Here is a 16,223-nt window from a genome sequence, read left to right as displayed (position 1 = left end):
GCTGTGTGTGCATCTGAATCGACTGTCCCTCCCTGGCCAACGCTGACTAAATCTAGGGTTCTTTTGTGAGCGACTCACTTGCTCAGATGTTGAAGACTGAAGTAATTTATTTTTATTTTTAATTGTTGAGACGGAGTCTCACTCTGTGGCCTCGGTTCAGGTCCAGAGGCACAATCTTAGCTCGCTGCAACCTTCACCTCCTGGGTTCAAGCAGTTCTCCTGCCCCAGCCTCCCCAGTAGCTGGAGTTACTTTTTGTATTTTTAATAGTGAGTTTCACCATGTTGGCCAGGCTGTTCTCGAACCCGACCTCAGGTGATCTGCCCGCCCTCAGCCCCCGAAAGTGCTGAGATTACAGGCGTGAGCCACCATGCCTGGCCCCAAGACTGAAGTAATGTAATGTCTTTTCTCATGTGAGATTTGCTGTGTCACTTGGCCCCCTTCTCTTTATCCCTATTCTCATTATGTGTACTTAGGACTTTCCCAGGCCCCATTCCTTGAGCACAGCCCATACCCCAAAACCGCTCTGCCCCCAACCTTGAGCACACATTGCTTAAAATCACCATACAATCATTTAAAATTCAACCAGGTCACGTTGTGCGTTTTGTGTTAAATTCATTTTTCTGTGACAAGTTGACTTGCAGTTTCTCTTTCCCTATTCTCCTTATCATTTTCAGTGTATTATAAAATGTTAAAACTTTTTGAAACTTTTCGTTGAAACTGATCACTTTAAGTACTGTGAGGGGAAAATGCAGGATGTCAAAGAGATATAGCAGACCTTGATCAAAATGTTATATTGTGTTTGCATTTCCAGAAAAAAAGGGAAAGCTCTATTGTAAAAAAAAAAAATGAAAATAGATAGTGAGAGGTTGAGAGAAAATAGATAATACTGCTTCCCATTATTAGAACTGTTTTCCTGAGTGAAAAGTTAGCCTGTTTCAGAGAAATGAATTTATTTTAACTGAAATGAAAACCAGGTTGAATGATCATCAGGTAGAGATTTTTGGGGTGGGGGTTGGGGTGGGCACAGGATTTTACTCTGCACTCTGGAGTGCAGTGATTTGGTCTCACTGCAGCCTCAATCTTCTGGCCTCAAGTGATCCTCCTACCTCGGCCTCCTGAGTAGCTGAGACTGCAGGGACACACCACCATGCCCAGCTAGGCAGATAATTTAAAAGCCATTCTTTTAAATTAAAAATGAGTGCAGACTTTTAACATGATGACTTTTGCTGATGTCATTCATTTCCTTTTAATGAAGTGAAATTTACCTCAAATTAAGATTCTCTTCCTTCTCCCTCTTTCTACTTCTGTTTCATGGGAGAAGCCAGCTTTTAAACTCTGTAGCTTGAATTCCCTACCCTGCCTAAACTATCTAGGCATCATTTCTCTCCTGGTTTCCATTATTCTGAGTTTTATGATAATTCATTTAGCATTTTAACAAGCTGACCCTTCCTCAAGTTTTCTGTGTGGAGGGGAAAGGGCTGTGCTGGAGTCCCCGTTGTATCTCAGTGGAAGCTGTACTCCTGATGTAGTTAGTGACCTTGTGGGCAGTTAGTGTGTGAATGCCACTGACTAGGTGTTTTAGGAACTTGACAAAACCTGAAGAAAAGAGTTTCCTCTTGGGCTTTTAAAACAGGAAGACCAGATCAATTTCAGTGCCATTGCGTATCAGAAACTCCTTGAGGACTGAGAGAGCTGGTGTTTCGTTTGGCTTTTTATTTCCAGTGCCTGAAGGTGCCTGACGTATTGGTGTTCATTTGCTGTTTTCCTGCTGACAAATAATTACATAGAAACACAACCCCAATGTCTTTAGATAATTTACCTAGGTCTTTGGTAAGCATTTTGGCTTCCAGATAGAACAGCCCTCGTCGTCAGCATCAGGCTCATTATTATTATTCAAAAGTTTGAAAACACTGGCAAAGAGGCAAGTTGCAGTGCAGTAATAAGGTCCTTAATTTTCTACCATCTGCTGGAATTTCATTCTGCTGCAAACTGACCATCTGATGCACTTTTGGTTTCCTGGGCTGACAGTTTCATTGCTAAGAAATCAGAAGGAACAACAACAGCTGATACTGGACTCGTAAGGAGGGGATGCTCACTGAAAGGGGAATTGATGGGAATTTGGGAGAAAAGGTGGTTATCATTTTGGCATGTAGACCAGGGAGTGAAATAAATCTTAAGTGTAGCCAGACACATATCCCAGCCTTTGTGAAAGCAGTTATCAAAAAGTTCACTTCAGAAAAAAAAAAAATCATCTTGTGGGAAGACACTCTAAAGTTTAAGATGTGTAAAACGCCTCTTTTTGGATACAAACTCCAAAGAGAAAGAAAAAGAGAGCCTTCAGAGAGCTAACACATATTCAAGTCTTACTTTGTGTTGGCCATTGTGCTATGTGCTTTACAACTAAATTAATCTTCAGAACAACCCTATGAAATTGATATTATTATTCCATTTATAAATGAGGAAATTGAAGCACAGAGAGAGGAAGAAACTTGCTCAGTATCACCCAGTTAGTAACTGGTAGAGGTGAGATTTAAACCCAGTAGTCTGGCTCCAGAGACTTTAAACCACTTGCAGCTGAATATGTCAAGAAGCCCAAACCCATTTTGAGTTAATGTTGTATATGTTGCAAGATAAGGGTCCATTTTCATTCTTCTGCATGTGGATATCCAGTTTTCCCAGCACCATTTATTGAAGAGACTGTCCTTTCTCCTTTGTGTGTTCTTGGTAGCTTTTCCAAAAATCAATTAAACTTAGATGTGTGGGCTTTTTTCTGGGATCTCTGTCTTGTTCCATTGGTCAGTGTAGCTATTTTCATGCTAATACCATGCTGCTTTTATTATTATGACTTTGTAATAGATTTTGAAGTCAGGCAGTGTGATGCCTCCAGTTTGTTGTTTTGTTTGTTGTTTTTGTTCAGTATTGCTTAGCTGTTTGGGGTCTTTTGTGGTTCCATATACATTTTGGGATTGTTTTTTCTATTTCCTTAAAGGTAATATCAATTTTGATAAGAATTGCCTTGAATCTGTAGATTGTTTTGCATAGTATGGACATTTTAAGAATATGAGTTCTTCCAATTCATGAACATGGGATACCCTGTCCATTCATTTGCATCATCTACTATTTCTATCATCAATTTTTTATAGTTTTCAGTATACAAATCTTTTACCTCCCTGGTGAAATGTACTCACAAGTTTTTTTTTGTTGTTGTTGTTTTTTGTTGTTTTTTTTTAATGATGTTGTGAATGGAATTGGTTTCTTAATTTCTTTTTGAGGTAATTCATTGTTAGTGTAAAGAAATGCTACTGACTTTTTTTTTTTTGTTTAGACAGGGTCTCATTCCCATCACCCAAGCTTGAGTGCAGGGATGTGATCACTGCTCACTGCAGTCTCAACGTCTCAACTCCCCAGGATCAGGTGATTCTCTCAGCCTTTTTTTCTTTTTTTTTTTTTCTTTTTTTTTTTTTTTATGAGACAGAGTCTTGCTCTGTTGCCAGGCACCAGGCTGGAGTACAGTGGCATGATCTTGGCTCACTACAACCTCCACCTCCTAGGTTCAAGCAATTCTCCTGCCTCAGCCTCCCGAGTAGCTGGGCCCACAGGCGCGCACCACCACACCCAGCTAATTTTTGTATTTTTTAGTAGAGACAGGGTTTCACCATGGTCTCAATCTCTTGACCTTGTGATCTGCCCACCTCGGCCTCCCAAAGTGCTGGGATTACAGGCTCAGCTTCTTGAGTAGCTGTAACTACAGGTGCGTACCACCACACCCAGCTAGTTTTTTGTATTTTTAGTAGAGACAGGTTTTTGTCATGTTGTCAGGTGACACAGGAAACACTGTTAGAAGCCTGTGAGCCATTGAGGAAAATGAGATGTGAACAAATCAATGCCCTATAGTAGAAAAAGGAAGAAAAGGTGGGGAAACAACAGACAAGTAACCTTGGTGCAAAAACCTTGAATACTCAAGAGAAGCAGAAAAAGATGCAGTAAAAAAGTTGTGGCTTTTAAGAGCCTATGGACTCACTTGAAGAAGACATGAGAAGACTACAGAATATTTTCATAGGTCTAGAAACTATACCTATTAATATGTGTAGAACCTATACCTTCTACATTACTAAACTAGAAGAATATTGTAAAACATCGTCATCATCGATGCCACTATCATCATCATCCTGGGTAACAACTACTGAGCAGCTTCTTTGTTCCAGGTGCTGTATGTCTGCAACACTCAGTATATATTGTCTCATTTAATCCTCAGAACCAACCACCCTATGTCATAGTACAACCTCACTTAATCTTAGCAACAGAATTTCTCAACTATGTGGACAAAAATATAATAGAGTAGTTGTTAGTACGACTGGAGGTTTTATAACTGCTTGGAAAAGGAAAGGCAGTGCACATATAAACACAGCCATGTGGCCAACAAGACTTAAAATGGGTCACAACCTCCTGTACTCGGTTGTATGAGTTTAATATTTTCATCAATTCCTCAGGTAAAGGAATCAAAGATTTTCCGCATTATGTAGTACAGGGAAGGATGGATAATACTAGGAATAAAAGAATCAAGAGTAAAAAATTCAATAAGCTAGAATAAGAGAATGAAAGCAATAAGCTGGAGACAAAAGGCATTTCAATTTAGGATTTGTTTTAAAAAAGCTATATAACCGTTTGGAGAGACCCAGAATTATTGGATCTCATTGTTGGAAGAAATTTTTGGTCTTCTAGCCCACCCAAGAAGTCCTACTAAGTAGTTTTCTTGTTCAATGTTTTTCAGTCTGCATAATATGGCATAGGAAATGAAATCAATTTAGTGGTTAAAGGTCATCATTTAAAAAATGAAAAAAATCAATGTATACCATTTATATAGCATTTAGCATTATTGTGCTAAATGTGTTTCCATTTTATTCTTGGTGTGGGTGCACTCGGGGCTGATAAAAAACATATTTTCTACTATAGGTTGAAAAATTTGAAATCCACTGCTATGGGCAATGCTCAAATACCTTTCTTTCATTGCCTCATTTACGATACTGTCTACAGGGAGATCTGGGGGCGTCTTTTTTTGTCTTTGTATACATCTGGCTCATAGGAAGATATTTTTCTTTTAATAGTGAATTTAAGTTTGTCTCACTGTAGCTTGAGCACCTTGGTTTGTGTCTCAGCCCTGCCACATACTGGTCATAAGATCTTGCTCAAATCATTTTACCTCTTTAATCCAAAATGTCTCTTATCTGTAAAAATGGCAATATTGTTTAATAACAGATCAATAATACTTTCCATACCTTTTATGAGGATACAATTTATTTTTAAAAGAGAAAGTAAATTAAAAACTCTGAATAGATTTACAAATGCTCTTCTTTGTAACCCTTAAGTTTACCTTAAACAAACCTAATCTTTTGTTGTCAACCCTTCAAATATTTTAGGAAGCTATTAGGAATCTTCTCTCCTCAAGATAAAACTCCCTGTTGGCTCAGCTGCTCTTCAAAAATGCGTAATTTTGGAGCCTATATACCACCCTGGTCACTCTCTTGTAAATACAGTCCAATTTTGTACACTTACTCTATTTTCAACTATGTATTAAAGTACAGCATGCAACATGAAAAATGACTTGCGCACAATGAGAGGAGCTGTGTTAGGTGAAGAGGCTTATTGATGATTACTTTGCTTTTTCAAAAATTATGTTTAATGTTGGCATATACCCTATCTTCCATAGAAATAAAGTAGGGTATTCAGGATCTAATTTCAAATGTAGACTAGCAATCTCAAAGTATAATGGAACAATTATATCCCTTGTTCAGGAGACAAAATTACCCCCAAAACCTTTTTTTCGTTCTGTTTTTAGTGGCATATTTTCAGCTTAAAACCCTAAAGTTTTTTTTTTTTTTAAGTGCCTGCTTGTGAGCCCTATCTCTCTTCCATCCTGGGTTTAAGCCATTGGTTTTTTCTGACCTAAGAAAAGCACTTAACATTTGTCCTTGTTTAATTTCATCTTGTTAGATTCAGCTCATTGCTCTGGGCTGTCAAGATCATTTTTCGTCATGATTCTGTCATGCAGTCATCTGTCTGCTCCTCCCAGCGGCTGGTCACCCACAGGCCAGAGTTGCATGCCCGCCACACCTTTCTCACACAGTGCTGGAGAGAAGCCACAGGGAACCCCTGTCCTGGCGATGCAGCTGATTTACAATGCATCCCCTGTAGGGGATGTTCTGCAGCCAGTTTAGAATGCATCTAGTTGTTCGTATGTCATTTTAGTCAATCTTTCTTTATATGGTCACTAAAGGTAAGAAATAGGCAGCTGATTTTATTTATTTATTTATTTATTTATTTATTTATTTATTTATTTATTTTTTGAGACGGAGTTTCGCTCTTGTTACCCAGGCTGGAGTGCAATGGCGCGATCTTGGCTCACCGCAACCTCTGCCTCCCGGGTTCAGGCAATTCTCCTGCCTCAGCCTCCTGAGTAGCTGGGATTACAGGCACGCGCCACCATGCCCAGCTAATTTTTTGTATTTTTAGTAGAGACTGGGTTTTACCATGTTGACCAGGATGGTCTCGACCTCGCGATCCACCTGCCTCAGCCTCCCAAAGTGCTGGGATTACAGGCGTGAGCCACCGCGCCCGGCCCAGCTGATTATTTTTACTCTTTACTTTTCTGTCAGGAAGCTCAGAGTATGGGCCAATGGTCCATTTTTAATAGGTCTAAGCCACTTCTAAAATCTAGTAAAATAAAATAACAACACATGATAATAAGGGTTCTCCAGGAAACAAAACCAACAGGAGATAGATATAGATATAGATACGGCTATATCAAGAAATACAGTACTCCCTTCTTATCTGCGGTTTCTTTGTGGTTTTAGCTATCTGTATCTGCCATGGTCTGAAAATAATACATGGGAAATTCCAGAGATAAACACTTCGTAGGCTTTAAGTTGTGCCCTGTTCTGAGCATGGTGAAATCTCGTGCTGTCCCACTCCATCCCACCTGGTGAGTCATCCGTTTGTCCAGCGTGTTCACACCATAGACACTGTCTGCCCGTCGGTCACTTGGTAGCTATCTCAATTATCAGCTCCATTGTCGCAGTATTGCAGTGCTTGTGTTCAAGGAACCCCTATTTGATCTCATAATGGCCCCAACGCCCAAGACTAGTGATGCTGGCAATTCAAACGTGCCAAAGAGAAGCTGTAAAGTGCTTCCTTTAAGTGAAAAGATGAAAATTTTCAATTTACTAAGGAAACTAAAAAAAAAAAAAAAAAAAAAACAAAAACATATACTGAGGTTCCTAAGATCTAAGATAAAAATAAATCTATCCGTAAAATTGTGCAGAAGGAAAAAGAAATTCATGCTAGTTTTGCTTTCATATGTCAGACTGTAAAAGTTATGGCCACAGTACATGATAAGTGCTTAGTTAAGATGAAAAAGTTATTCGATTTGTGGATGTGAACAGAAATATGTTCTGATTGATGACAATCAGGTTTGGTACAATCTGTGGTTTCAGGTATCCACTAAGGTTCGTGGAATATATCCCCCTCCAATAAGGGAGAACTACTGTATAGATAGAGATGGAGAGAGGGAGAAGGGGAGGGCGGGGAGAGAGAGAGAGAGAGAGGGAGGTATACCTCCTTTTATTGTGCTTTGCAAATGTGTATTTTACAAATTAGTAGTTTGTAGCAACTGTGTGTTGAGCCTGTGAGTGACAGTTTTCCAACAGCATGTGTTCACTTTGTATCTTTGTGTCACATTTTAGTAATTCTCACAATATTTCAAACTTTTTCATTATTATCATTTCTGTTATGATGATCTCTAATCAGTGATCTTTGTTGTGACTATTGTAATTCTCTTGGTGCGCCATGAACTGCACTAATGTCAAGTGGCAAACTTAATCAATGTATCTGTTCTGACTGCTCTATCAGCCAGCCATGCCCCCATCTCTCTCCCTGTCCTTGGGCCTCCCTATTCCCTGAGACACAAAAATATTGAGATTAGGCCAACTAATAACAGTACAATGGTATTTAAGTGATCAACTGAAAGGAAGAATCAAAGGACTCTTACTTTAAATCTAGAAATGATTGAGCTTAGTGAGGCAGGCTTGTTGAAAATTGAGATAGACTAAAAGCTAGGCCGCATGCACCATATGGTTAACCAAGTTTTGAATGCAAAGGAAAAGTTCTTAAAGAAAATTAAAAGTGCTACTCCAGTGGACACATGAATGATAAGAAATCAAAACAGCCTTATTGCTCATATAGAGAAAGTTTTAGTGGTCTGTATAGATCAAACCACAGCATTCTCCTAAGCCAAAGCCTAATCCAGAGAAATGCCCTGACACTCTTCAATTCCATGAAGGCTGAAAGAGGTGAGGAAGCTACAGAAGAAAAATTTGAAGCTTGCAGAGGTTGGTTCATGAAGGCTAAGGAAGGAAGAGCCATCTCCATAACTAAAAGCACAAGGTGAAGCAGAAAGTGCTGATATAGAAGCTGCAACAAGATACCCAGGAGATATAAAAGATAATTGATGAAGGTGGCTCCACAGAACAACAGATTTTCAATGTAGACAAAACAGCCTTCTATTGGAGGAAGATGCCACCTAGGACTTTCATAGCTAGAGAGGAGAAGTCAATACCCGGCTTCGAATCTTCAAAAGGCAGGCTAACTCTCTTGTTAGGGCTAATGTGGCTTATGACTTTAAGTTAAAGTCAGTGCTCATTTATCATTTGAAAATCCTAGGGCCCTTAAGAATCATACTAAATCTACCCTGCCTGTGCCCTATAATGGAACAACAAGGCCTTGATGCCAGCACTTCCGTTTACAGTATGGTTTACTGAACATTTTAGCTCACTGTTGAGACCAACTGCTCAAAAAATATTTCTATCGAAATATTACTGCTCATTGACAATGAACTCAGTCATCCCAGAGTTCTGATGAAGATATACAAGGAGATTAATGTTTTCATGCCTGCTAATACAGCATCCCTGCTGTGGCCCGTGGATCAAGGAATAATTTCTACTTTCAAATCTTATTATTTAAGAAATAGATTTTATAACACTATTGCAGCCATAGATAGTGATTTTTTTTTTTTTATGAATCTGGGCAAAGTAAATTGAAAACCTTCTAGAAAAAATTCACTCTTTAGTTACCATTAAGAACATTAATGATTCATGGGAGGAGGTCAAAATATCAACAATTAGAGGAGTTTAGAAGAATTTGATTCTGTCATGGATGATTTTGGGGGGTTCAAGACTTTACTGGAGGAAGTCATTATAGATGTGGTAGAAATAGCAAAAGAACTAGAATTAGAAGTGGAATCTGAAGATGTAACTGAATTGCTGCAATCTCATGATAAAACTTTAACGGATGAGGAGTTGCTTCTTAGGGATGAGCAAAGGAAATGGTTTTATAAGATGGAATCTGTGGTGAGCATTGTTGAAATGACATCCACGGCTTTAGAATATTACAAAAAGTTAATTGATAAAGCAGAGGCAGAGTTTGAGAGGACTGACTCCAATTTTGAAAAGTTCTGCTGTGGGTAAAATGCTGTCAAACAGCATTGCATGTTATAGAGAAATCTTTTGGGAAAGGAAGAGTCAATCAATGTGGCACATTTTATTGTTGACTTATTTTAAGAAATTGCCACAACAGTCTCAGCTTTCAGCAACCACTACTCTGATCAGTCAGCAGCCATCAGCATCGAGGTGAGACCCTCCACCAGCAAAAATATCAGAACTCACTGAAGGCTCAGATGATCATTAGTATTATTTGGCAATGAAGTATTTTTATATTAAAGTATGTACATTGTTTTCTTAGACATGTTATTACACACTTTAAAGACTGAGTATAGCATAAATATAACTTTTATACATACTGGAAAGCCAAAAGTATTGTGTTACTCGCTTTATTATGATGTTTGCTTTATTGTGGTGATCAGGACCCAACCAAACTTGCTGTATCTCTGAGGTATGCCTATATAAATATAGGGAAAGAGATCAATTATAAGGTATTGGCTCACATGATCATGGAAGATGAGAAGTCCCATGATCTGCTCTCTGTAAGCCAGGGGCCCAGGAAAGCCAGTGGTGTCATTTGAAGGCTTGAGAGTCCAAGAGTCAGCTGTGTAGATTCCACTGTGAGTGCTAAGGCCTGAGAATCAGAACCTCTGAGGGCAGGAAAAGCTCAATGCTTCTGCTTGACAGTCGGAGGATGAATTCAACTGTTCTCAGCCTTTTTGTTCTAGGCAGGTCCTCAGTGGACTGAATGAGGCCCACTCACACAGGGGAGGGCGATCTACTCAGCCCGTCAACTCAAATGCTGATCTCCTCCAAAAACACCCTCACAGACACACGTAGAGATAATGTTTAGCCAGCTATCTGGTTTCTACTGACACATAAAATTAACTATCACGGGTGGTCAACGCTTTTTAAAAATGATGTATTTATATACTACATATAAGTTTAAAGAATTTGGCTGTATAAAGTAAATCCTACTTGGGGCTATTCTGTGTCTTGTTTATATTTCAAATTTGTGCTATTTCTATACACATGACATAGAAAAGCAAAATATATGCTTGTTGGCTGCATGTATGTCTTCTTTTGAAGTGTCTGTTCATGTCCTTTGCCCACTCTTTAATGGGCTTATTTGTTTTTCTCTTGTAAATTTGCTTAGGTTCCTTATAGATGCTGGATATTAGGAGCTGGAGGCTATTATCCTTAGCAAAGGAAGACAGGAACAGAAAACAAAATACTGCATGTTCTCATGTATTAGTGTGAGCTAGACATCAGGTCCTCGTGGACATAAAGACAGCAACGGCAGACGCTGGGGCCTATTTGAGGGTAGAGTGTAGAGGAAGGGAGCAGAGCAGGAAAAAATAACTGCTGGGTACTAGACTTAATACCTGGGTGATGAAATAATCTATAGCAGACCTCCATAATGTGAGTTTACCTACATAACAAACCTGTACATGTACCCCCAAACCTAAAGTAAAAATTAAAAACAATAAAAGCAAAATATACTAAGGAATATCATATCTGAATTTTGTATAAATGTAACCTATTTCAAGTAGTATTTTCTACTTACCTATAGATTCCTCCATCAGAGATGTGTGAATCGGGCTTTGTGGGGGAAAGTGCAGGTACTTTGGTGGGAAGAGTAAAACTGATGCTAATCGTTGCTGCTTTCCCGTCTTGTGAGATAAGGAAACCAGTCAGCACAAGGTTTAGTGAAAAGTTGGTGTTAAAGGAGTCTTATTGGCTTGGCCTACGATAGACCATCTGTTAAATTCTTAAGGGATCTATTGCCATGTGGATTTTGCTCACATTGCTGGAGGATTTATATGGGAAGAAATTGTTAAGCACTGAAGGAAAATTGGGAAATCTGATATTTCTACTTCCAGCTTTTCTAGACTGCTTGCTGGATGGTTGGAAATGAATGATTAAATTTCCTGAGATGCCTCAAACTCATGAAGCTGGGGCTGGCCACCCTCATATAGTGACGGTGTGCTAAGAGGGCTCCTGGGATTCGGGGTCAGCAGACAGTTTGCTCCCAGGAGAGCTGGCTGTGATCCTAGCGTTAAGTGCCCTGTGTAACGTTTTGTGGCTTTGGGATGCTGCCCGTGAGGTTGACTCTATCGCTGTTTCTCAGGAGGTGGTGAAGGAGGCCTGTCAGTTTTAGATGCCTGTTTAGTGGAAGAAAGAACTGTGATGACAGACCTGCAGCTGGTTTGAGGGAAATGTGGATCCATCTCTGGAGCTGAGTCTTGAAGCAAAGGAAGGAATTGGTCCACAGAAATGGTCCACGAATGTGAACCAGAGAAACACTTGGAGTTTGATATTTACAGGTGCCTTGCAAAAATGTTTTAAAATAAAAAATTAAAAATTTTGACGAAGGACTTTCTCATTTAAAGATTTTAGTATGTCCCCATAGTCAAGCGAGAGTGGGGCTAACCAGACAATTAGTTGCTTCTTACTGCAGAGTGGATAAGAGGTTCAGATTGCCTCTTTAGAGGAGAGTAAACCCTGTTTGTTGTGACTGCTTCTGTGATGGGCGATCAAAAGGCAGTGTGGTTGGTGAGAAAATAAAGGATGACATTTAGATACTCAACCATGATGCTGCATTCTTTACTTTTAAAAAGAGAGAGAAGGAAGAAAAGAAAATATATTCTCACAATTTAAAAAATGTTCTTTAATTTGGGAAAACCTGCCATGGCTGTAAGGAAGGACAAACATTTGACATTGTTCAGTGTTGAGGACTCCTGAAGTCTAGTTACCCTGCAATGACTTTTACCTTCTTGCTTTGAAGTAAGTGGGTCCCAAAATCAGTTTGCCTGCTTCTGGTATGTTTGCAGGGTTAGGATGTGAGGTCTGCAGAGAAAGAAAGTTCCGGCTAGATTTCTTACTTAGAGTGGCCCTCCAAATTCTGTCCCTGTCGGAGAAGCAGGGAACCAAAGTCTTGTCTCCCATCCTTAAGTAGCTTTTCAGAACCGTCCCACATCACTCTTTCTCTGTGTTTCCAAGTTCGTGACTATACAATGACCCTTGTAACAGCTTAGAAGTTAGGAGCACAGGCTTCAGAGCTACTCTGCAGGGGTTTGAAACCTAGCTCCTCCTTTCAGGGGCAATGACTTCAAACAAGTTGCTTTAATCTTTCTGTGCCTTAGTTTTCTCATCTGTAAAGTGAGAATGGAATTAGAGCATATTTTATAGGATCATTGTGAGGATTAAGTGAGTTCATACATGTTCAACGTTAGCTGTGTGCCTGACACATGGTAAGAGTTCAATACATGGGATCTGTTATCCTTGGAAAGGTTGGAAGAAGGATGCATTAAAATAAGTGGAACATATAGAGTTCTGAACAGAGAGATCCATCCGTGTACCTTTGTCTTCTTTATGGCAGGTCTATGCTAAATTATTTCACAGACAACTTATGATGTGCATAGTGCTGTGCTATGCATCTGAGCTTGGCAATTTTAAGACAATTCCTACTCTCCAGGGATTTAGAACTAGGTCAGTAGGTAAGATGGCATACTTACAGCTGATCAGTTGCAATTGAGGGCGACGTATGAGATCAAGTGCCTACATGAGGATAAAGAGTATACATGGTGTAGGATCCTAAAAAGATATTATAAAACATTCATATATGCACAATAGACATCTCCAGAGTTATTCAATACCAATCTTTGAAGCTCATTTTTTGCATGCAGTCACAAGATATGAATGTTTAAGCTTTGAAAAGGGAAAACGAGGTAATGCTTTTTCTGTCCTGCCGTAATAATGCACGATCATATCTCTCTAATCATTTATCTCATTGTTTTGTAATTATCTGCTGATGCACTGGTCTCCATTACCAGCCCTGGAGGAGTGCAGAACTCCTCCCTACCCAGAGCACATGACCTGCACTTAGTAGGCATTTAATAAACGTTGGCTGAAGGAATGAATGAATGCTCAGAGTACATTTCCAGCATATCTAAAATTGAATGCCACCAACTTCCCTCTTTTGGACATAGATTATAGTGTTTGTCCAGACTCCCTAAATGCCCATTTTTTTTGACCCCTCCTTTGCCTCCATGTAAGCAGTCTCCAAATCTTACTTCCATTTATTCTCTCAACGTCTCAGTCCCCACTACCCCATGTCAAATAGGCCTCATTTTATGTCTAGGTAATTACAACAAACACAGCTAGTGTTCACACCTCTGTTCAAGCTCTCTCTCCTGCTTTGAATGCCCTGTTACCCATCTCCATCTATCTAAACTCCACCTAACCTTTAAAATCAACCATATTTTCCTGATTCTACTTGAAATATTCTGGTCCCAGACTCTGGTAACCTGATTATCTCTCTTCTCATCATAGATTTTGTTTACCACTGTGGGTCACTGCTAGAGCATTTAGTTCTTACAGCATCTTGTGAGAAATCTAATAATCTCCCCATTTTGCAGATGGCAAAACTGAGGCTCATCAGCATTAACTTTCCAAGGTCATGTAAATAGTTTGCTGTCTGCCTTCAAAACTCCTTCTTCTATATCTTGCTACCTCACCCCAAGTAAAATGTCAGCTCCTAGGGAGAAGATCCTGCCAATACTTTATCAGAAGACTCTCTTGCAGGTTGCTTTAAAAATAGTAAGCATTCAAATATTAATTAGCTTAAAAATCCTGTTTGACTGTATTGTTCTTTAAAAGGGAGAATGAAGGAGAAGATTATTGGGTAGAATGAAAGCACTAGGCTGGAGGCGGTAGCTCACACCTGTAATCCCAGGACTTTGGGAGGCAGAAGCAGGCGGATTGGTTGAGCCCAGCCAGGAGTTTGACACCAGCCTAGGCAACATGGTGAAACTTCATCTCTACAAAACATAAAAAAATTAGCCGGGAGTGGTGGCACATGCCTGTAGTCCCAGTTACTCAAGAGGCTGAGGCTGGAGGATCAGCTCAGCCTGGGAGTTGAGGCTGAAGTGAGCCGTGATTGCACCACTGCACTCCAGCCTGGATGACAGAGTGAGACCTTGTCTCAAAAGAGAGAGAGAAAAAAAGCACTCAACTTTTTTTTTTTTTTTTTTTTTTTTTTTTTTTAATGGCAGAAAGTGCACAGTAGCATGGAGGATGAAACAAAAGTCAGCAGACCTGCTAAACGTACGTGAATGACCATTGATTCCTTACTTTCATGTAGAGTTTAAAGAGAACTGTATTTTTCCCTTTTCTTCCACAGATTATCCCAGCACTCCAGAAATCTGTAGGTATTTTTTTTAAAATCTATCTAAACATTAAAATGCTCATCACAATGATGATACTGGAATAGCAGTAAAAACACCAGTCAGTCTCAGCAGGAAATCATTACCAAGGTAGGGAAAAATGTTTGGATGGGAAAGGTTGTTTATGAGTTACCAAAAGCATGATCTTCATCTCCAAGATCTTTGCAAATGAAGAAAACATCCACTTGTCTGCTGAAGTGAAGGAGCAGGAAACAGGACTAGAAAAGTGAGCTCAACAGGTTCCTCCTTCATTTGCAAACTTTTCCAAGGCAGGCTCTTAAACCAGGAGTGAGTGTGGGATGGTGTCGATGCAGGTTATAATTATGTGCCAGACTTTAATGCATGCCATCTCAAGATGTTTTAAGAGCAGCTCATGCTTATGCCTTTATGACTAAAATAAAACCTTAAAAATGTGTATCATCTTCTTGCTGAAAGAAATCTAAGAGATTATTTAATTCAAACTTTTTATTTTATACCTGAGGCAACCCAAATAAGTTAAGTAACTTACCAAAGTACACAGAGTATCTGATTTATAATCGTAAAACCCACCCCAAGACTTTCCCTGGGTATGACATTAAAACAACTGTTCTAGTCAGGGCCAGGGGATGCTAATGTAACAGATTCAGTCACGTTAATATATCAAGTCCAACCAAATTGCTAGTGAATCAAGCAGATTCATGAAAAAAAAAAAAAAAAGCAAAAAATGAAACCAAAAAAAAGCAATATTTTCTTGCTTTCTGTGTGCACACAGCTAGATCTCCTTCATGTAGGCATGGGATTGGAGGCCAGCTCACTGCAGTCTCTCAGGCTTTGGGCTTAGCTCACAGCCACGCTCTCACTGCCTCCTCTCCCTGGAGGGCACCAGCCCTCTCTGTGGCTCAGCCAGCTTTCTCTTTCCCCAGATAAAACAAGCATTGAGGCCTTCCTTTGTCTCAAACACCATACTAAGTGCTAATTGCTTATTATTTATTACCTTATTGAAACTTCACCAGCACTTCAGGATACAGATACAGGAAGTGTAGTTATCCTCATTTTGAAAATTATGTTACGAAGCTATTCCATGGCAAAACTGGAGGGAAAAACCTTACTATCTCTGCCTGAATGCTGTGGGAACATTTGACAAGTTACAGAAACACTGTAACTCAGTTTCCTTATCCATAAAATGGGATAATAATAGTGCGGACCTCATCATGTTGCTCTGTCGATGAGGTAATTTGCCAAATAGTTGACTAGAATAGTATGTAGTACTATGCAAGGACTATATAAATATGCTCCTTTGTTTCATTACCATCTTATCCCCTCAATGGCTCTTACATATCCTGCATGTGGTAAAATATGGCCCTGAGGTCTGACCACACACCCTGACCTGTTGCTCAACCACCTTCCCTTGTATAGACCTATGCTGATAAATATGGTAGCAGCTTACCACATATGGCTTCTGAGCACTTGAGGTGTGGCTAGTCTGAACTGAGACATGCTGTTAAGTGTAAAATACCACTGGAT

This window comes from Saimiri boliviensis, chromosome 3 (assembly GCF_048565385.1).
Source record: "Saimiri boliviensis isolate mSaiBol1 chromosome 3, mSaiBol1.pri, whole genome shotgun sequence".
NCBI classification, from domain to species: domain Eukaryota; kingdom Metazoa; phylum Chordata; class Mammalia; order Primates; family Cebidae; genus Saimiri; species Saimiri boliviensis.
This window is presented reverse-complemented; position numbering follows the sequence as displayed.